General features: G+C 41.6%; 1 long non-coding RNA gene across 7 annotated transcripts in view; it reads right to left on the bottom strand.

The window, feature by feature from the left end:
* The window catches only part of LOC132346370 (uncharacterized), a 284,917-nt gene that overhangs the window by 68,024 nt on the left and 195,670 nt on the right, over positions 1 to 21,223 (bottom strand). The window contains exon 6 of one of the 7 annotated variants that reach the window (XR_009496197.1): positions 17,626 to 19,373. The exons of the other annotated variants lie outside the window; for them this stretch is intronic. This is a non-coding gene — a long non-coding RNA (uncharacterized lncRNA). Of the gene's footprint in view, positions 1 to 17,625; positions 19,374 to 21,223 lie in introns of those variants that run through there. 7 annotated transcript variants of the gene reach the window in all.

Raw genomic sequence — 21,223 nt, 5'->3', positions numbered from 1 at the left:
TTGGCCAAAATGCACACTATATTAACCTGTGCACCCTTAGCTTGTTGATTTATTGATTTGAAAGGCAGTAGAACATGTTAAGAATGTGGACCAGGCTGCCTGGATTCAAATCTTGACTAAAACATATACTAGCTTTAACCTTGGCACCTTGGCATAGCGTCTTTGTTTCTTTCTCTGCAAAATGCAACAGTGATGTTGATAATGGAAACTACATGACAGGATGGTTATGATGGCATATGATGCTGCCTGGGTGAGACTCCCCAAATGTCTCCCCAGGTTCAGGCTTAACTACCTTAACTAGGGAAGACCAAGAGGGCCATTAAGTGAGATTCAGGAAAAACTGGAAGAAACAGAGAACAAGGAATTGTGGGAAGGTTCTCTGGTCTTCCTCGACATCACTGTGATGTCATCATCCCTACTTTGATGAGAACCGTTTGTATTGAATTTTACCCCAGCTGCAGATAATGAGCAATAGAGGTTTGGTGCCTGTGTTCTAAGCTAACATTCCTTTTCTAGGTTCTAAACCTCCCTCTCAGCTCCCTCTCCATCTCAGTTCTTTGCCTTCTGATTCCTCAATCAGTCTTCACAAATTTCACAACCAGTTCCCTGGCTGCAGACAGCTAGGCTTTTTTGGACACATCCTCACTTCGGTGCCCCAGGGCTTTCATCCAACTCTAAGCAACAGACAGGCCTACATTTTCTTAGCCAGTCTACTGTCCCTTGAACCATTTCTGCACTCTTACTCTGCATCTTCTCCAGCTCCATCTTATCTTTCTGGAGATGAGAAGATCTGAAGTAAAGTTCCATCATCCCAGATGTGAATTCCATGTGGTTCCACATAAAATCCCTGCTCCATCCAATAAAGGGCTACTCTCTTCTCACTGAAACCCACCTCCTTATCGGGATCTGATTAGAACTCTGGATACATAAGCTTTCCCACCCATTTTATTTATCATACGTATATATGTATGTACATATATACACATATGTATAATAATTTGTTCCTGATTAAAATTAAGTACCTATTAGCCTCCAAATGCAAAGTGTAACTCCTTCAGCTTCAAGAGTCTTATTCTGAACCAAGCAGAACATCCTGTCTTTTAAGATACAAGAGTCTTCTTCTGACTTCATTTTCCTTGGTCCCCATCTATCCGAACACTGCTCAGCAAATGAAGTTCTGCAGAAGAGAAGGAGCTGGGATGGCATCACTGACATCCTCAAAGAACAGGAGAACATTTTTAGCACAAGCACCGTCACACACGTTTTCTACAGTTTCCATGAAATGACATGAACTGTACGAAAATGACACCTGCCATCTATTCTTCAGTACATCACAAAATGCAGTGATTTTACACATAAATCTTCAACAGAGGCAGAACAATGAGACACATTCACAGCGTTCTTTTGTTTCCAGTCAGTCCTGGGTGTGGTGGCCACAGGGCAAGGTCAGGAACATGCCTGTCCCTGCAGCCTTACTGCAAAAGAGACGGGGGATCCACAAACCCTGCCTTCAACCACCTGAGCCCGCTGCTTTAAAACTATTCTTCTTTCCCCTCATTTCAAAATTATCTAAAGACCAATTGGTTCCAGGCAGCTCTTTCTGTATATTAATTTTTAATTGGAGAAATAGCAATTAGATGGCTGCATTGATTGCCAGTTCCCGTAATCTTTTTTAATTTGAGATAACAATCTATTCAAAAAATGAGTTTGTCCCTAAAATATCTTTTCTTAATGGCAATAATAACTGAAGTTATATACAAAACCAGCAGAGCAGTCCACAGGGAAGGGGTCTAAATTATACATGGAATATTCTGCACCTGGTTTGTCAGTTACAACAAAGACCTTACCACGGATGCCCTATGAAAATGGTCAATTTCATATGCTGTTTTTATTAATACCATTTTTGAAACAATGAGAGCATCTCTGAAGAAAAGATTTTCGTAGTATGAACCCTGCTTTTGACACCCAAGAAACTGAAAACTGCAGATAATAAAATTTTTACTTTGCTCCTTGCTGTGGACCCTGGGCAGAGGAAGATTAAGAGGGAGAAAGAGGAATTAGAGAGGAACAGAATTCCAGCTTGGGAGGAACTACCAGACTAGGGCAAGAAAACAAGAAAGCAAGTTCACAACATAGACCAGCAGATCTCAAGCTATCCCCAAATATAGTCCTGCGTGCAAAGTCACTTCAGTCATGTCCAACTCTGTGCAATCCTATGGACTGCGTAGCCTGTCAGGCTCCCCTGTCAATGGGATTCTCTAGGCAAGAATTCTGGAGTGGCTGCCACATTCTCCTCCAGGGGATCTTCCCAACCCAATCATGTCCCTTGTGTCTCTTGCGTTGGCAAGTGGGTTGGTTCTTAATATACTCCTAGCAGGCAGGAACGTGGAGGGCTTCAGGGGAATCTGCGATAAATAGGCCTCCTTCCCCAACCAGGTTCTGAGCAATTTGAGAAACAGAAGAGTTGAAATAGAGGTCAAGTATCATCTTTATTACTTACAGAACTCAAGCAAAAGAGTATAGCTTTGGTGAGTCCAGTGGACCAGACATGTGAACCCCTGAACCAGGAAGGCTTCTTACCCACCCAGTAATGTGGCAGCCACCCAGGAAAGAAGAGCACCTGGAAAACTCTAGGATCCAACTGCTCTCTGAAAAAGGAGGAAAGCACATGCAAGAGCGAGAACAAAGGTGTCACAGAGCTGAGCGTCCTTAATGACTCTTTCCACATTTATCAATCAGAGGGCCGTTCCACCTCCCAAGGTTGTGAGAAAACAGAGGCTGGGAGTATGTATAAGGAAAATCACTCCTCATGGAAACTGAGATTGAGAAAATAGATTTTCCTCAAAAATAAAGAGATAGAATTGGAGTCCAGAAAAAGTGACTGGAAGTGACTTGCTTCCACCCCAAATGACTTTTTCGGGGAGGGTTCTCTTAAAATATCTTAAAATTTTATAAGATTTCGGGTTTCCCTAGGGGTCTAGTGGTTGAGAATTTGCCTGCCAGTGCAAGAGACACAGGTCCGATCCCTGGTCTGGAAAGATCCCACTTGCTGAGAAGCAAGTAAGGCCATGAACCATAACTACTGCTCCAGTGCACCTAGAGCCTGTGCTCTGCAACGAAAAGCCACTGCAGTGACAAGCCCACTCACCACAATGAGGAGGAGACCCCGCTGAGTGAAACCAGAGAAGGCCCATGCGCAGTAATGATGATCCAGAGCAGCCAAATAAATACATAAATCTTCTAAAGGAACTTTTTTATAAAATTTGCCTTCTGTTACATTAGATTTCATGGAAAAGGCTTGGTTAGACCATCTGAGAAATTCATGGTCATTTGGAAAATTCTTTAAAATTGAGCAGATGTGGATTTCAATTCTGCCCTTTGGTTTTAATAAGTAAGATGTATATCTTGAGTTTAAAAACAGGATAATGACTGGCCTACCTTAGTAGGACATCAGAAAATGATTAGCAAAGATTGGTCAGAGAAAATGCTCTGGCATGCACTAAACCCTTGATAAATATTATGCAAATTAATGTCAGTATTATATTCCACAAAAATGTCTGTGTTTATGCTATGAGTCTGATGCTCCTGGTCTCCTACCGAGAAGCCTGGGGTTCACATCCTCCAGCAAGAGAAGCTTTGCTTTTGTGCCTCAGCTCATCATTCCTTCTCTGCCTTCTGAGTCTCAAACCCTGCTCCTCCAACCACACCTCAGGCAGTGTATACTGAAAGTCTATGACATAAAGTATTGGAAGTGAAGATGGAGAGGGGGGAGAGAGAAAGATGCAAAGATGACCCTTCAAAAACTTCTGATCCTGAAAGAAGAGTGAAAAAACCTATTATTCACAAGTGCAGATATAGTACAGATCAAAATTTATGGTAACCTGGAATGATAACAAGGTTCCCTCCCTACAATGCTGTGATCCCTCAGGAGTCTGCCTCAATGTACTCACTGGAGACATTTTAAATGGGTTACCACCTCTGATCAGAACTTAGAAAATTAGGAGATCACCAGTATGAGAAGATATGGTCAGCAGAACTCATCTGAGAATGAGCTAGCCAACTCCTGAAAGGTATAATATTCATAAAATGATATACAGTTTATTTCTAAGGATAACTGCCTCAAAAACAATTACCTATTGTTGTTCAGAGGCTTAGTTGTGTCTAACTCTGCAATCCCATGGACTGCAGCAACCCAGGCTATCCTGTCCTCACCATATCCCGGAGCTTGCTCAAACTCATATCCATGGAGTCCATGATGCCATTCAACCATCTCTTCCTGCCTTCGATCTTTCCTAGCATTACTGTCTTTTCAAATGAGTCAGTTCTTCACATCAGGTGGTCAAAGTATTGAAGCTTCAGCTTCAGTCCTTCCAATGAATATTCAGGATTGATTTTCTTTACAATTGACTAGTTTGATCTCCTTGCAGTCCAAGAGATTCTCAAGAATCTTCTCAACACCACAGTTAAAAAGCATCAATTCTTCAGCATTCAGCTTTCTTTATAGTCCAGTTCTCACATACACATATGACTACTGGAAAAACCATAGCTTTGATTAGATGGACCTTTGTCAGCAAAGTAATGTCTCTGCTTTTTAATATGCTATCTAGGTTGGTCATAACTTTTCTTCCAAGGAGCAAGCATCTTTTAATTTCATGGCTGCAGTCACCATCTGCAGTGATTTTGGAGCCCAAGAAAATAAAGCCTGTCACCATTTCCATTGTTTCCTCATCTATTTGCCATGAAGTGATGGGACCAATTGCCATGATCTTAGTTTTCTGAATGTTGAGTTTTAAGCCAACTTTTTCACTCTCCTCTTTCACTTTCATCAAGAGGCTCTTTAGTTACTCTTCATTTTCCTCCATAAGGGTGATGTCATGAATATTTCTCCCCACAATCTTGATTCCAGCTTGTGTTTCATCCAGCCCAGCATTTCATATGATGTACTCTGCATAGAAGTTAAATAAGCAGAGTGACAATATATAGCCTTGATGTACTCCTTTCCAGATTTGGAATCAGTCTGTTGTTTCATATTCAGTTCTGCTGCTTCTTAACCTGCATACAGGTTTCACAGGAAGCAGGTAAGGTGGTCTGGTATTCCCATCTTTTTAAGAATTTTCCACAGTTTGTTGTGATCTAACAGTCAAAAGCTTTCACATAGTCAATGAAGCAGAAGCATATGTTTTTTCTGGAATTCTCTTACTTTTTCTATGCTCCAATGAATGTTGGCAATTTGATCTCTGGCTCCTCTGCCTTTTCTAAATCCAGCTTGAACATCTGGAAGTTCTCAATTCACATACTGTTGAAGCCTGGCTTGGAGAATATTGAGCATTATTTTGCTAGGATGTGAAATGAGTGCAATTGTGTGGTAGTTTGAACGCTCTTTGGCATTGCCCTTCTTTGGGCTTGGGATGAAAATTGACCTTTACCAGTCCTGTGGCCACAGCTGAGTTTTCCAGTTTGCTGGCATATTGAGTGCAGCACTTTCACAGCATCATCTTTCAGGGTTTGGAATAGCTCAACTGGAATTCCATCACCTCCACTAGTTTTACTTATACTGATGCTTCCTAAGGCCCACTTGACTTCACACTCCAAGATATCTGGCTCTAGGTGAGTGATCACACCATCGTGGTTTTCTGGGTCATTAAGATCTTTTTTGTATAGCTCTTCTTTGTGTTCTTGCCACCTCTTCTTAATATCTTCTGCTCCTTTTAGGTCTGTACCATTTCTGACCTAATTTATTGTGCCCATCTTTGCATGAAATGTTCCCTTGGTATCTCTAATTCTCTTGAAGAGATCTCCAGTCTTCCCCCATTCTATTGTTTTCATCTATTTCTTTGCATTGATCACTTAAGGCTTTCTTATCTCTCCTTGCTATTCTTCGGACCTCTGCATTCAGGTAGATATATCTTTCCTTTTCTCCTTTGCCTTTCATGTCACTTCTTTTTAATTCAGATGTTTTAAAGAAATTAAAGCATTAAAATAATGTTTCACTTCTTTTCTCAGCTATTTGTAAGGCTTCCTTAGACAGCCATTTTTCCTTTTTGCATTTCTTTTTCTTGGGAATGGTTTTGATCACCGCCTCCTGTACAATGTTACGAAACTCTGTTCATAGTTCTTTAAACACTCTATCAGATCTAATCCGTTGAATCTATTTGTTATTTCCACTGTACTATTGTAAAGGATTTGATTAGGTCATACCTTAATGGCCTAGTGGTTTTCCCTACTTTTTTCAATATGTCTGAATTTGGCAATAAGGAGTTCATGATCTAAGCCACAGTCAGCTCCCTGTCTTGTTTTTGCTGACTGTATAGAGTTTCTCCATCTTCAGCTGCAAAAAATATAATCAATCTAATTTCAGTATTGACCATCTGGTGATGTCTATGTGTAGAGTCATCTCTGATGTTGGAAGAGGGTGTTTGCTATGACCAGTGTGTTCTTTTGGCCTAACTCTGTTAGCCTTTGCCCTGCTTCATTTCATCCTCCAAGGCCAAACTTGCCTGTTACTCCAGGTATCTCTTGACTTCCGACTTTTGCATTCCAGTCCCCTATGATGAAAAGAACATCTTTTTTGGGTGTTAGTTCTAGGAGGTCTTGTATGTCTTCATAGACCTAAACCAATCAACTCCAGCTTCTTCAGCATTAGTGGCTGGGACATAGATTTGGATTACTGTGATACTGAAAATGGTTTGCCTTGGAAATGAACAGAGGTCATTCTGTCATTTTTGAGATTGTACCCAAGTACTACATTTCAGACTCTTGTTGACTATGAGGGCTACTCCATTTCTTCTAAGAGATTCTTGCCCACAGTAGTAGATATAATGGTCATCTGAATTAAATTCTCATTTTATAGAGAGGAAATAGAGGCCCATGCAATGAATCATTGAACTCCATCAGGGTCCATGGATCATGTAAACACATCTACTTAGCCAACAAACATTTATAAATGAGGGTGATTTCCTTGGCAAACACAGTGGTACTGTGAATACACAATAAATAAAATACAGCCGCTGCCTTCAAGGAGCTTAAGTTAGAAATTGCAGCAATGTAGGAGAAGGCAATGGCACCCCACTCCAGTACTCTTGCCTGGAAAATCCCATGGGCGGAGGAGCCTGGTGGGCTGCAGTCCATGGGATCGCTGAGAGTCGGACATGACTGAGCAACTTCACTTTCACTTTTCATTTTCATGCATTGGAGAAGGAAATGGCAACCCACTCCAGCGTTCTTGCCTGGAGAATCCCAGGGCTGGGGGAGCCTGGTGGGCTGCCGTCTATGGGGTTGCACAGAGTCAGACACGACTGAAGCGACTTAGCAGTAGCAGCAACAATAAGTAATGTTTGTCATGCTTAACTACAGAACTAAGGACTTGACTTGTATTATCTCACTAAAACTGGCAGATTCCCACAAAACATGGTTCTAAAGAAGCATGGCCTAGGTGGAGTTCCCTGAGAAATAGGCTTTGAGGTAGAGGTTTGTGGGCAGGAGGCTGACAAGAGAGAGCTCGCAAGAACAACACTTGTAAGGAATGACAGACATGGGACCCAGCAAGGGAGAAGTGCCAATACAATCCACCCACAAAAGTCTCGGGTGACCCCACAGCTCTAAAGCTCTGAGGCGGAGATAGCCTTTCAGGGACATCCCCAGTGGAGGCAAGGGGACTGGGACTTATACCCCTGCAACAACTAGTTGCCAGCTTCAGGCTGCTCTCAGGGAGGGGACATGGCTGGAGAGAGACAGCACACTTCAGCTAAGGGCAATGCCCAGGGAGAGACATGGTGAGCTGTCAGCAGCCATGCTCCTGGTAGCTGACGGAAGGAGTGTTTCAGTCCTCACGTGGGGATGTGGAGGCACACCATAGTATTCACTCCAGGAAGAGGAAAAAGAAGAAACTCAATTTATTGATAGCCCACCTTGATACCAGGCACTGTGTGGGAGCACTTTCTTTATAGTCTTCAATCCTGCTCTGTAGGCATCAGTGACTTACTCCAGCCTCTGGCGAGATTTCAAGATTCCCTCCTTCCTCTAAGCTAGTGGTTCTCAACTCGAGGTGATGCTGATCCCCAGTCGATATTGCCAGAGAAATGTATAGAGACACTTTTCCTTTGTTACAACTGGGAATGGGGTGCTATGGGCCTAAGTAGAGGTTAGGGATACTGCAAAACATCCTACAATGCACAAAAAGCTTCCACAACGAAGAATTTCCAGCCCAAATGTCCATCATTTGAATATCTCTTCCATCAGAAGAATTGCTGTTGTTGTTGTTCAGTGACTAAGTCATGTCCAACTCTTTGTGACCCCATAGACTGAAGCATCGGAGAAGGCAACGGCAACCCACTCCAGTACTCTTGCCTGGAAAATCCCATGGATGGAGGAGCCTGATAGGCTGCAGTCCATGGGGTCGCTAAGAGTCAGACACGACTGAGTGACTTCACTTTCACTTTTCACTTTCATGCATTGGAGAAGGAAATGGCAGCCCACTCCAGTGTTCTTGCCTGGAGAATCCCAGGGACGGCAGAGCCTGGTGGGCTGCCGTCTATGGGGTCACACACAGTTGGACACGACTGAAGCGACTTAGCAACAGCAGCAGCAGACTGAAGCATGCCAGGCTTCCCTGTCCTTCACTATCTCCCAGAGCTTGCTCAAACTCATGTCCATTGAGTCAATAACGCCATCCATCCAGTTCATCCTATGTTGCCCCCTTCTCCTCCTGCCCTTGATCTTTCCCAGTATCAGTGTATTTTCCAGTGAGTCAGCTCTTTGCATCAGGTGGCCAAAGTATTGGAGCTTCAGCTTCAGCATCAGTCCTTCCAATAAATATTCAGGGTTGATTTCCTTTAGGATAGACTGGTTTGATCTCCTTGCTGTCCAAGGGCCTCTCAAGAGTCTTCTCAAGCACCATAACTGTAGAGCATCAATTGTCATTGATGTCACATTACAGATGAAAATAACTAAGACATAGAAAGGTTAAACAACCTATTCATGGCCACACAGCTATTAATGGCAGGGCTGAGATTTATAACTAGGTTTGTGTGGTTACAAAATGCATGCTCATTTGTTTGAGAAATATATGTACTCTTTGAAATTAATCAGATGTAAAATGCACATCTTCCTATACATCCCTTGAGACCCTGAGACATAAGCTGGGCTGGACGCAGTTTCTTAAGCTTTCTGTTATTTTCTTATTTTAAGTGTAAGAACTCTGAGCTTTCTGATTTCTAAGAGAAGGCTAGAAATGAAAGACAGGCTGGGTGATTTATATAAAGTGATAATGTGAGCCCATCTCCTTGCAGCCATCATTTTAGTCTGCAATAAAAATGACTGGTCTGACACCCTCCACTTCCTGAATATCCAGAAGGCCTAACTGCTTGGACTCTCAGACATAAAGTTCTCTGTTAATGGACCTGTCAATTTCTTAAAGTGAGCAGTTTTTCATAACACTCCATAAAAACAGAAAAAAAATAAAATTAAAAAAGAACATAGCATTTAACATGAAAATACAGGCATCATTTATTGAATGTGAGCTAAAAGCAACAGAAAAAGAACCTGAAGGAGAAACAGTGGCTGGTGATGGAGAACGAAAAATTGCCTAAGAACAGGATTCTTTACCTACCAAACAGGACCCCTATTTTTGGCAACTTGAAAAAAAACAAACCAGACATTCATTAAGTATTAAACTTAAAAGTAAAAAGCCCTATGTTCCTCTAATAACAATTTAGTATCCTTGTTATGATAGATTTACTAACCTCAATTTAGACTCTCAGAGATCAGATTCATGTCCCATAAAACATACAGAGAATACATTACTGAGCAAATATATAGTAATAGATGACATAAATATCTATGCCCTATTAAATTTTCAGTTATAAACTATGTTCTTTTCTTGAGCCATTTTAATTCATGAAATTATTTACAAGTTTACAGACACCAAGGAACAAACCGCTATACTGTATTAAGCAAATGTTTTTTTTTCCAAATATGGAAGTCATGAGAACAGAATACATCTAGTGATCAACGTATAAAGACTATTTCAAGGCTTCATTAATGGCAGCTGTTCATGAGATATTTGGAAGTCTTCAATGATCTTTATTAATCCTCTATAAATGTAGCTAATTTATGAAGGCCATCCCCCTTTACATTGCTCTATTATCATCTGCCCCAAAGTTTATCATCTGTTCAAATATAATTTAGACAATATGTTCCCCTATAGAGAAAAATCTGAGAATGTAGAAACTGACCTCAGCATGATAGGTTTCTCTGTTTTTTTAGAGATGGCATAACATATTATTTAGCACTAGAATTTGAGTCAGTAAAGATGAGTTAGGGTCTCATTCCACCGCAATCAAGCTTGTAAACTTGGGCAAATAGTTGAACCTCACCTGTCTACTTCTTATATGGAAATGAATCTGCTAATCTCTTTCCTACCAACCTCTAAGGGTTGTTGTGAAGACACATGACATAGTTATGTGAAAATATCTTGAATACTGAACAAAGGTAAATGAGGTTTCTCATCAAAATGAGAAACAATTATGATTGTGGAGAACATTCTGATAAGAAACAGTGACCAAGTGCAAATATATTCACTTGGGGATGCTAGATCTGGAAATCCTAAGGTAGAAGGGGTTTGGGAATCCTTTATCCCCTTCAAGTGTTGCAAACCATCTTCATTACTGATTTACTCCTTTCTTTATCCCTCGCTACATATAGGTATCATGATTGACTCATGATAGTAGGGCATTCAGTTAAATTTGAAGATCTTATAAGCAATGCTTTACTTTTCACCATAAGTATACCCCAAATTCCGTGGACAGAGGAGCCTGACGGCTACAGACCATGGGGTCACAGAGTCGGACATGACTGAGCGACTGACACTTTCACTTTTTATGCACCAAATAATGCACTGAACATACTTATACTAAAAGATTTATTCATTATTTACCTGACATTCATATTTAACTGGGCATCCTGATTCTGCCTGGTTTGGTTTGGTTGCAGGTCTAAATCCAGCAATTCTTTGAGAATTCTTTCTCCCTTCCCCAAGCGTGACAAACCACCTTGAATATTGAGAGTATTCACTTCCTGTTTTATCCCTTTCTTTGTTCATCTCAAATATTAAGGAATTCCAGTTTCACCATCTCTTCTCACCATTCTTTTCAGGTATCCTAGCACCTACACTATCATAAACCAATAGAACATTATTATTCTCCAATATACAGTTGACTCTTGAACAATGTGGGCTCAAACTACATGAGTTCATTTATACACAGATTTTTTTTTTTATAATAGTGAATACTACAGTACTCCATGATCTGAGGTTGACTGAATCCATGGATGAAAAGTTTCCAATTTGGAGGAACCATAGATAGGGAGGGCTGACTGCCAAGTTATACTTGAATTTTCAACTGCATGGAGGCACAGCACCCTAACCTCCAGGCTTCTCAAGGGTCAACAGTATTCAACTGTGCATGTTTCTTCCCAACCAATACATGAATTTAACTGAGGGAAGAGACATTCATTTTTATCAACCAATACCTAGTACATAGTAGGGTAAATCAGAAAGTGTTTGATGAATTGAAGACCACAGTTTTCTTTGCATTCCATGCTCTCACCATGGAAAGTCTTGTTCATGTCTGCCGCTTAAATGATCAAGAACCAATGGACAAGTTAACAAAGCATGTCTCTGGTCTGGCCTTATCTAGTGATCTCCAGATCCATGTTTTACAATAAACTATGAGCTGTCTCCAACTGGTTTCCCATGAACACCTCAAATGCAACCTGTCCCAGACTGACCATATTCTTTCCCTCCACTCCCCCTGAAAGCTATTTTTCTCTTGACATGGTATCCGGTAACCCAGGCTAGAAAACCAGAGTCCTTCTAGACTGCTTCCTCTCCCTCACCTTTCCCATCACTAAGCAAGCACTTTACATCAACAACATTTTTGAGAAGCTTTTGAAAGGAGAGTTCTGATTCTGTTAGTGTGGCCAGGGAGTGAGTATTTCCTGAAAGAGGTCCATTTGATTCAGTGGTATTTAGGGCCCAGAATCCTATGTTGTGCTGTGCTTAGTCACTCAGTCATGTCCGACTCTGTGCAACCCCATGGACCATAGTCTGCCAGTTTCCTCCCTCCATGGGATTCTCCAGGCAAGAATACTGGAATGGGTAGCCGTTCCCTTCTCAGAGGATCTTCCCAACCTAGGAATCAAACCTGGGTCTCCTGCACTGCAGGCAGATTCTTTATCAGCTGAGCTACCAGGGAATCCCTCCAGAGTCCTACAGAACATAGAAAAACACCTAGAAATAGCCTTTCTGTACAGACCTACTAACTAATTCAACTAAAAACATGGATATGACCCCCATCTGTTTTGTATTTATAATTTGAGAGCCTTATTAACATTTGACTTAAAATACTATTTTCATTTATGTATGGGAATTTTTAGTGGGCTTTGTCTTCCTAGGTATTATTTGAGATAACTCCTCCTACACAGAGTTCAGGAATATGTTTATCATTTTATAATGAAATTTGTTATAAAATGTATAATATAAAAACGAATGCTCTAAGTAGCACTTGCTTGGTAAAGTATTCATTTTATTACAAGTCTTCTCACCCAAACTCTGAAAGCATCATCAATTAGAAATGAAAGGAATAGAGAAAATAAAGATTTTGAATTATTTACAGTTGTTCACACACACACACATTAGGATAGATCACCAGCTGGGGATTTACAGATGCCCAACTCACCTGTAATTTTTCTTGGAAAAAGCTTCAAGTCCAGAATATGCTTAAAACTCAGAATGGAGCTTAACTGTAAATATTCAAAAACACTCCCAATTTGCTATCCTTCTAGAGAGCAAACCATTTACCTCCATTCTGCATCCTTGCATATAGAAATGGCAACTCTGAAAAAAATCTTACCATCAGTGGAAAAAAAATGTTTTTTTCTAAACTTTTTTAAATAAATGGTTTGCCCAAGGGTAAGACCTTTTATACCATCTTAGCCGAGAGCAAATTTCCCTAGACAAATTGGCTGGCTGCTTCTTGAATTCTTCTCAGCTAAAATTGAAGCACTCCTATTATTGATATTATCTGGCCACACTTTTTTCCCCTTTAACCCACATATTTTTGCTACACTGGAAGAAAATTAGACTATATTAGGTTGTGTACAACACACATCTTCAAAACATTCACCCTGTCAAAATAATTTCTTAATTAGTGGTACAACATACTTTTCCAAGACAGAGCTTGTCAGAAAAACATCCTGCAGTAGAGAGCTTAAGTGAATTCATTCTCCGGATTTTAATAAGACTACATTTCACCTCCTAGATGGAGGGGGAATAAAGTAAATTTGTCTGGCAATTCTTTGCTTCCTTGGAGACCCACTCCAGAAAAAAAAAAAAAAAAAGTTTCAGCTACTTTTATAGAGAAATCCCTTACATTTTTAAGAAAATAAAAAATTCACTAGGTTATATAAGTTGAGTTGGTGACAAACCTTATAGAATAAGGTATATAGAGAAAAATTAAAACTTCCTTCTCAAAAATAATATCCATCCACGAGTTTGTATAAAATGAACTAATTACATACAAGGATCCAATTAAAGAACACACCATGCTGTACCTGAAACCGATGTAAAATATTTTACCACTCAGTCTGTAAGCCCTTTGAAGACATTTCTTTATTCATATCATGTAAACATAAATATGGGCTTCCCAGATGGCTCAGTGGTAAAGAATCCACCTGCCAATGGAGGAGATGTGGGTTTGATCCCTGAGTCAGGAAGACCCCCTGGAGGAGGAAATAGCAACCCACTTCAGTATTCTTGCCTGGATAATCCCATGGACATAGGAGCCTGGAGGGCTACAGGACCTGGGGTCCTAAAGAGTGGGACATGACTGAGCATGCATGCTAAGCATAAATATATCAAAGTGCTTCAGGTTTAGAAAACAGAAGATTTGGATTTTCAACCTCGTGGTGTCATGACATTTCTGAGTGATAATAAGAAAGCCAGTTAACTTCTCCAAACTCCCTTTTATTTAATGTCTATAATAGGGAGATAAGAAGTGCACCCTACTGGATTCATGGGATTATTATGAGGAATAAATGTTGTCATGACGGGGCCATACTTAGAAAATAAAAGCAATGTCCATCAGCTGCCATTTACCTATTAGGTGTCTACTCTGGGTAAGACACTATTTGAGATACTCCTCATAAATGGAGGATGAGCAAAAATTTCTTACTCAGAGCTTTTAAATGAGGAAATCCAGACTCCAAGAGGTTAAGCAACTTGCCCTGCATCAAACGTCTATGAAGTAGTAGAGCTGAGACTGGAACTTAAGTCTGTGGGACCCACACCTGGCACTGCCCCTTTCTGTCCTTCCTCACTCCCTGCTCCTTCTCTTACCCCCAAAAGTTGTGGTGTGGCCTTTGGTAAAGGATAGAGAAAAGAGTCTGGGACTGAGTTCCTAACTCGCACACAAGTGGTGAGCACCATGTCTTGATCCTGAAAAATCAGCCCCTTGGAACACCAGTACAAAGACCAAACTGGAGTGGGGTTGGGGCTGGGCTACTCAATCCTACTTCAAAGGAAAGTGGTAAAAAGGGACCCTCAGGGTTCAGTCTCAGGGTTTCCAAAAGCTACAGTTGGCACAGTTAGAGGCAGTTCTGACAGGTACCCCAAAGGATACCCAGAAGGGTAGAGTGTAGATCCTGCTCTCACAGAGGGCATAAAAGCAAAAATGAACATGTGAGAAAGTGGCAATACATGATCAAACTGTTCATAATGAGCAGTGAAGAAGACATCACAAGCCCCTATGTAAAGAACTGTCATTCATGTGGCTTAGATAATAAAGTGCGGTGAGAAAGCACGGGGGAGAGGTCTTTTAGCCCAAAAGGGTCAGGAAATGCTTTAAGGAGGAGAGCAAATGAATCCTTTATGCATTTCAGGTATTTTCATTTTCTCCCACCCTAAGCTGAATATTTATTCCTCACTCCTTGTAGTATCTTCTAAAACACACCTATTGTCAGAGCTCTTTGTTCTATGTGTAAAGGAGCTATATGACCACATCAGGGCCAGCATATCATTAATGTGCCCACTTCGTTAGGGAACCCAGACCACAAGGAACTGAGCAGACCACTGGAAAATTGATGGGAAAGTAGAGAGAAGACTTCCTGGGTGGAAGAAAACAGTATGTGCAGGAGCAAAGAAGATAAGGGTAACATGCTGATAGGAGATGGAATGCAAGGTCATCTGGCAGGAAGAGAAGTTGCAGAGAGGACTGCTAGGTGCTGAGATTGGACTAGTGAGTTAGAAGCCCCTGGGGTCAGGCTAAGGAGTAAGAATTTCATCACATGGGCAATGAGGTGACACTGAAGTTAGGAGTTCAGCCTGGCTGAAGACAACTTTCCCTAAATAAATTTAGGGAAAGTGTTCATTTGGTTCACTGAGTTGTGTCTGACTCTTTGTGACCCCATGGACTATACAGTCCAGGGAATTCTCCAGGCCATAATACTGGAGTGGGTAGCCTTTCCCTTCTCCAGGGGATCTCCCCAACCCAGGGATTGAACCCAGGTCTCCTGCATTGCAGGCAGATTCTTTCCCAACTGAGCTATGAGGGAAGCCCTCACTTGGTTCAGAAGACAGTAAAGAACAACAGCTCAGAGATAGTTAAGCATCTAGGCAATGGGTATACATAGGTAAGGGACTGGTGTAAATAACTGGATTTGATGAATGACTGGCTACAGGGGAAATACAAAGAGTGATGAAAATATTATTCATTCATTTGACAAGTATTAATTGAGTACCCTCTATATACTTGGAAGTACCTCTATTTTCCTTGAAAGAAAAGCTATGACAAACCTAGACAGTGTATTAAAAGCAGAGACATAATTTTCCACCAAAGGTCTGTCTATTCAAAGCTATGGTTCTTCCAGTGGTCACGTATGGATGTGAGAGTTGGGCCATAAAGAAAACAGAGCGCCAAAGAATGGATGCTTTTGAACTGTGGTGTTGGAGAAGACTCTTGAGAGTCCCTTAGACTGCAAGGAGGTCAAACCAGTCCATCCTAAGGGAAATCAGTCCTAAATATTCACTGGAAGGACTGATGCTGAAGCTGAAGCTCCAATTTTTTGGCCACCTGATGGGAAGAACTGACTCTTTGGAAAAGACCCTGATGCTGGGAAAGATTGAAGGCAGGAGGAGAAGGGGACAACAGAGGATGAGATGGTTGGATGGCATCACTGACTCAATGGACATGAGTTTGAGCAAGCTCCAGGATTTGGTGATGGACAGGGAAGCCTGGTGTGCTGCAGTCCATGGGGTTGCAAAGAGTAGGGCACAACTAAGCGACTGAACTGAACTGAACCCTCTATGTACTTGCCATTGTTCTAGATATTTGGGGTTTGTTAATGGAAAAAAAAAAATACACAAAGATCCGTGTCTTTGCAAACCTATAGATAGTAGAGCAGAGATAGAAAGAGTTAACAATGGATATAACCAATAAGTGTATAAGATGCTAGAAGTTGATTGATGCCAAGTAGGCTAAGAGGGGTTGGGAGTGCCAGGAGTAGGGCAGGACCAGTTTCAGGGAGAAGGTGGCGTTTGAGTGAGCAAAGATCTGAGAATGAAGCAGACAGCCATGAAGATACCATCAACTGGCAGGAACATGCAGTGTTCCTAAGAGCCTAAGGTGGGAGAATTTCTGTTAAGCTCAAGAACTATCAAGGAGGCAGTGTACCTGCAGAAGGAAGAATGAGGAGGAGGGTAAGACGGGATGAAGAAATGAGCAGTGGAAAGGGTATGCATCACGTAACGCCTTACAGGCTGTTATAAGGACTCTGGCTTTTCCTCTGTGTGAGATGTGCTCCACTGAAGGGTTTTGAGAAGAGGAGTGACATGATCTGATGTATGTTTTAAAAGGATTGTTCCAGCTGCTATATTGAGAAGGATCTGCAGGGGGCAAGTGCAAAAGGAGCAGGACCATGTAGGAGATCTTGGCAGTAATTCATGCAAGAGGGGATGGAGGCTCACAGCAGAAAGGCAGTAGTGGAAATGGTGAGAAGTGGTAGAATCTAGATACACTTCTTATACTAAGACTAACAAGATACATTCTGAATTGAATTTAGAAGAGAGAGAAAGGAGTGAGCAATGGACACATTAAGAGTGAGGTGTCTGTATCTCCAATTGGAAATTTCCAGAAGTCAGCTGCATTGGAGATATATTTGGGAAATTTTGGTGCTTATTTGGTACTTAAGGGGCTTCCCAGGTGGCACTAGTGGTAAAGAACCTGCGTGCCAATGCAGGAGATGTAAGAGACACAAGTTCTATCCCTGGGTCAGGAAGATCCCCCGGAGAAGGGCATGGCAACCCACCCCATCTTGCCTGAAGAATCCCACAGACAGAGGAGCCTGGCAGGCTGTGGCCTATAGGATTGCAAAGAGTCGGACAGGCCTGAAGCAACTTAGCACGCACGCACGCACGCACACACACACACACTTGGTACTTAAAATCATAAGACAGAATAGGAAAGGGGTGAAGATAAAGGGAGGAGGACTAACACCTGAGTCTTGATCTACTCCAACACGAAACAAGAAATGGTAAGGAACCAGCACAGGTGGCTGAAGTGGAACAGTCAGTGAAATTAGAAACCAAGTGAAAAAAAATATATATCAGAGAGGGTAATCAGCCATGCCAAATGCATGGATGTGCTAATCAAGGTGAGGGTTAAGAATTGATCACTGGCTTTATTTATCTGGGAGTCATGGGTGCAGTCTTAGAGGACTTAATCAGACAGGCTAAAGGAGCCTGTTTTAAGCAAAGGCAGGACAATGTTAAGAACCTAGTTTCAGATGATTTTCCTTCCCCATTTTTTCATATGTAGGAAGAGGACTGAAACTCTCAACTTTGTCACTTCCTGAGGGTTGACCAAAATGTTAGTCCAGACCAAACTGAGGCAATTCCAGACAAGTGGAACCCCACGAGAGACATCCTGCAGGATCCTACTGACCCATTCCATGGCATTTATCTGTATTTATTGATTCATTCTTTGATACCCCCCAAAAAATGTTACATATTCTGTCCTTATACATTTCATTCTCTGTAAATGATCCAATTTAAGTCCCCAAACAAACTTACAGGCAGTTAGTGTATGCCTGAACTTTCCCCAGTCCATAGTCAATTATACTCAAGTTGACATATCCATTGACAGCTGTCCATGACAACACTTTATCAAGGGACATCAGGCATTCATTCATTTCACAGATATGTATGTAGAGCCCACTTGGGAGCAGTCCATTTGTTAGGCCCTGGGGAAATAACCATGGACCAGGTACAGATGTGGTCCTCAGCAAGTACAGTTGATGGTGTGGTGTATTACAGTGAAGCAACTGAATCCCAGAGTTAAGATGGAGGACTTTCAGAGAATGATGGGAGCACTATGAGATGGTAGGTATGTACAGGGGAGTTAGGAACATTAAAATGAAAAATGCATCAAAATTTTGCAAACTCACATGACATATTTTCAGGTCCCTCCTGAAAAGTGAATCTGAGTAATTCTATGAATTTAGAGAAATTCAATACAACTAGATGGTTTGCAAATTTGCCCCCATAGAGGGCAAGGAGAGACAAAAGAAGAGGCAGGTTAGTAGGTGGCAGTTTTGATAAATAAGGGAACTTATGAAGCCTGTCTTGGGCAGCCACAAGATCACCACACCTGCCCACCAGGATCTTAACCTTGATGCCTTATCTGGGTTCAGTCATCTTTACCATGCAGACGGTCACAACACCTTACTTCCTCGATTGCATCCTTGGAAAAGTTCCCACTTGGAACAGTGGGAAAGGTGGGAGAATGTACATTCCAAGGACATGGAAGGGAGTAGGAGCCTCTGACCGCCCAGGTCCAACTCACAGGCCAGCCAGTGGTTGTGCCCTCTCGACGACCTCCTCCAACACTACTACTAACTATGCTTTATGACTTCATTGATCATTGACTGACTCATTTACTGAGGTTACTATGCATGGAAGACTCCATTGTGGCTCAGATGGTTAAGAATTTGCTTGCAATGCAGGAGACCTGGGTTTGATCCCTGGATCAGGAAGATCCCCAGGAGAAGGGAATGGTTACCCACTCCAGTATTCTTGACTGGGATATCCCATGGACAGAGGAGCCTGGTGGGCTATAGTCCATGGGGTCACAAAGACTCGGACACAACTGAGCAACTAACACACACACACACACACACACAGATGTTACATGGCCAGACTGGTGCACCGGGAATACAAAGATGAAGAGGGTGGAATTCCCACCTTCAACATCACCATTTCTACTCCTCTTCACAGGCCCATCTTCATACCATGGAGTGTCCATCTCTGTATTCTCTCACAGATGCTACAGGGAATAAAAAGGAAACAGGTGGAAATCAACAATCTCCTCTTCCCATCTTCACTTTTCACAATCCTACTCACCCTCCAAAGGTCAAACCAAATGCCACCTCTTTAATGAAGTCTTTCCTACTAACTCTGAAATGACCTTTACCTTACATAAGCCGAAGCTCCTTGCATAGGGCTTCATATGACCTTTAGTGCATGAACTCTAATATTATATGCTTAGTATACATTTGTATATTCCTAGTTAAATTCCAAGTTAATTGAGGTCAACTTTCTGATTTACTTTTACCTCTGGCAAAGACTCAGTTGGAGTATGTATATATTAGATGGTCAATGAACATTTATTGAAAGAATGAACAAAAACATGTTACTCAAGGTCTTCCAACTGTTTCTTTTCTCATCCTCTTCATTTCTTATTACTAGAAAATAACAAGATTTCAAAATGTTTTATACATTACCTATTTGTTTATCTGACTATCGAAGTAATATATACATTGGAGAAAAAGGAAAATATAAAAAAATAACTAAAATACTCAGAATTCCAGAATACAGCCACTGCTGAACATCTTAGTGTATTTTTTCAGTATATACATATTGAGGTGCCAAACAAAACTGCCATCATGCTCTTTCCAAAGTTTTCTATTTTAGCTCAGAGATGAGGTTACCACAAGAATGTCAATGCCAAGAAATTTCAGGCTGAAATAACACAAGTTAGAAGAGCAGGCTGTCCTACAAGATCCTCTGATTAAACTGGAGAATGTAATTCCATTCACTAATTCTACAATCTACCAGTGTAGTGGTATCTCTTGAGAACTCAGGGTGAGATTGTGAAATGTGGTTCTGGAAACTGTAGGAAGTTGGGGTCCAGGAAACCGTAGAACTGAGATCCCTTCACTTCTGATATTGTTGTATAACAATTTAATTCCATCATATATGAGGAAATAACTTGAACTATTGTTGGGTGTAGTTACTCAGAAACCTAAATCAGTCTTACTAATGAAGCCATTAATAAATGACCTCCTCTTTTAGAGGAGAGAACTGAGACTCAAAGAGGAAAATTCCCCAGCAGAGTTTCACTTCACACCACTACTGTCCAACTCCATCTGCCCATTTTTCCTGTTCCTGGGATTCTTCTCAGTCAGAACCAGAACTATGATGAGGTCATGTCTAGCTAGTGGTCATGGGGGAAAAGGAGAGAGGGGATCATCAATGCTGAATCAACCTGCTGGTCACATGTGGTGATGCTGCACAGCACCAGGATAGGTGTTGGTTCAAGAAAACAAGGGGGTGACAGTCCTTATAAATGAGTTTCTATTCTCATGAACAAGGCAGTCTTGTCTCCTAACACCACACATGCTGTCCATGGTGATTTACTAGTCAAGAGCCAGTGAGCACTGCAGGACAGGGCCAGTGCAAGCTGTCAAGGCCAGGTGGAAAAGGCAAAGCCAATGACTAGTGGGAAAGTCAGGAGGTTGGAAAGCTAGGAGCGAGCAGGTGGGGTGCTGAAGCCTGGAAGCAGCAGGAACTCAAAGCGAGGAGTATGACCAGGTGTAGGAAAGCAAAATAGCCAACAGAAGACATCAAATTCCCAAGTCAGCAAATCAAAGAGATGGGCTTCTTTGCCAGTCTGGGTTCCAAAGTCAGTGAGCAAGCAGCCAAGGTATACTCATTTGGTTTCAAACACTGTTTTGGGCCAAAGTTCTGGCATTCCTTTTGAAAAGTCTGTGCTCCGGAGACCCCCACCTGTACTTATCTTCAGGGCATGACCTCTAATTCCACATGACCCCAAGTTCCAGGACCTGTATCATAATGTGACAGCACTAGAGCACTGGACTGAATTTAGGCCACATG

The sequence above is a fragment of the Bos taurus genome, chromosome 10 (assembly GCF_002263795.3).
Source record: "Bos taurus isolate L1 Dominette 01449 registration number 42190680 breed Hereford chromosome 10, ARS-UCD2.0, whole genome shotgun sequence".
Classification (NCBI taxonomy): domain Eukaryota; kingdom Metazoa; phylum Chordata; class Mammalia; order Artiodactyla; family Bovidae; genus Bos; species Bos taurus.
The sequence above is the reverse complement of the archived record's forward strand: the minus strand, read 5'-3'. Positions and strand labels throughout refer to the sequence as shown.